Source organism: Schistocerca piceifrons, chromosome 7, assembly GCF_021461385.2.
Source record: "Schistocerca piceifrons isolate TAMUIC-IGC-003096 chromosome 7, iqSchPice1.1, whole genome shotgun sequence".
NCBI classification, from domain to species: Eukaryota; Metazoa; Arthropoda; class Insecta; order Orthoptera; family Acrididae; genus Schistocerca; species Schistocerca piceifrons.
The window spans coordinates 507,661,318-507,663,719 of record NC_060144.1 but is presented as its reverse complement, the minus strand read 5'-3'; positions in this window follow the sequence as shown (position 1 = coordinate 507,663,719).

Below are 2,402 nucleotides of genomic sequence, written 5' to 3'. Positions count from 1 at the left end.
TTCAACAACATTATCTTCAGACGAGAAAGGAAGCCTCAAAAATTATCAGACAAACAAAGAGGCAGCACAAGAAGGACTAGTTGGACTCGATAGAAAAAGATTTCCGAGATCACAATACTCAAGACTTTTACAGGACGTTCGCAGGGAGGATTCAAGGATACACCCCTCAGAACTTATGTTTCCGAAAACCAGACGGCAAACTCGGGCTGACCAACAGATATAATGGTGGAGAACTGGCTCGCTATTTCTCAGAGCTACTCAATTGCCAGGAGACCACATCAAGATGGCCCACGAGACTGCCACACAAGTAAACCCAGAATCTCCACCACCTGCCCAAGAAAAAATCCATATACACATCTTCAGACTCAAGAATAACAGGGCATCTGGAGAAGACGGTATAGTTGCAGAACTATTGAAGAACATAGGCCCAAATGCACTTGAGGAGCTCACACAAATCATCATAGACATCTGGAAAACGGAAAAGGTACCTGAAGAATAGAAATTTTTGCTCAGCCATCCGTTACACAAGAAAGGTGACAGAACAGATGTCAATAACTACAGAGGGATTTCTCTCCTTGAAGTAACCTACAAAATTCTATTCGCGTGCGCTTATTCAAAGAACACAAGGACAGCATGAAAACAAAATTGGTGACTATCAAGCCGGTTTCCGACTGGGGGGTTCTTGTGTTGAACAAATTTTCAATCTGAAGATGCTATTGAAATATACAGCAACCCGAAGCTCTCTGATCGTCTGTATGTTCGTCGATTTCAAGAAGGCATATGATTCGGCCGATCGACAGTCCCCCTTTAACATTTTAGAAGAACAAGGATTTGATCGAAAGACATTAAGACTCATCGAGGAAACACTCAAGGGTACGAAGTCAAAAGTGAAATTATAGGCCACTTGTCAGAGCCCTTTGAGATAAAGACCGGTGTGTGACAAGGTGATGGATTTTCACCACTGCTCTTCAACCTTGTTCTGGATAAAGGCATCCGAGAATGCTAGAAAGAACTGAAAACTCAGAACCACTGGAGACCCATTCAACTCGGACGTAAGAATGATGACATCAAGCTCAGTTGCTTAGGTTTCGCAGACGACCTAGCAATACTAGCGGCCTGAGAAAATACAGCGACCAACAGACTGAAGTCCTCAAGGAATGCGCTGAGAAAACTGGACTACAAGTCTCATTAGAGAAGACCAAGTTCCTTTGCACTAAATTCTGCATTCAGGAACTGAACACAAAATACGGGCAGATCAAACGAGTTCCAAACTTCAAATAACTTGGTGAGATCATAGAACCAACAGGGTTGGAAAAGGAAGTACAAAAAGTTCGGTTATAAAAGCTCAAATGAGTATATGGGAGAGAACGTGAAATCTATAACCAGAAATGTTTGTCCATTCATACAAAGATCAAACATAGTAATATAGTGATTAAACGTGAGGTGGTGTGCGCGAGCGAAATCTTGGTACTTAATAGAAAAGGCGATCTGGAAAACATCTTGAAGGAGGAAAGAAAGATCACGAGGAAAATGCTGGAACCAGATATAACAGAAGAGGGGTATAGACTCAAATCGCGCAAAGCAACAGAACAACCGTCTAACCTTGCCGGAGATATCAGGAAACTAAGGTTGAAATTCTATGGACGCATTCATAGACTCCCATCTTCAAGGTAACTCACAAGATTTTGACATACACTGCAAAACTGAAGAACATTCCATGGATAGAAAAAGTCAAATATGACTTGGAAAAGTCACAGATAGGAACATCGGACATACTAGACAGCAAACTTTGCCGCCAGAAGATAAATAGATGGGTAGTAAAGCCATAGAATGAAGTCCCTGAAAGATCAGGGACTAAGTGATCGGAAGAAAGGATGAAAGGAAGAAAGCACATAGCGGAAGAATGAAAGCTATATGGGCTATTAGAAAGGTGAATCATAAATGTAACGCGTGATCCGACAGGGTCCATACGCACTGTGTGTGTGTGTGTGTGTGTGTGTGTGTGTGTGTGTGTTGTCAGTACCACTTCAAGAGATTGAGCACTGCCGTTGAACACTGCCGCTATGTGCCCTGAGTTCTCTCACAGTCGAAAAGTAAATGAAAATGTTTGTCCATGGCATCTTGCAACTGCAGCAAGCTCAATCAAACTGACGATCAAAGATCTTTCATAATGCAGCATCTTAGAAATCGCAAGGAATAAGGCGGTGGGGGTAAAAATATATAGGAGGACAAGTAGTTCGTTTTTCCAACGTATTGGATATTCACATAGCACTTCTACAGTATTACGACATCGTATTTTGTGAGGACTGGCCAACCACTTTTCTTGCATAAGGGCAATTATCTCATTTTCCAGTCACAAAATTTTAAATATTTCGAATTTCTGACCAAACCAGGTGGTGCAT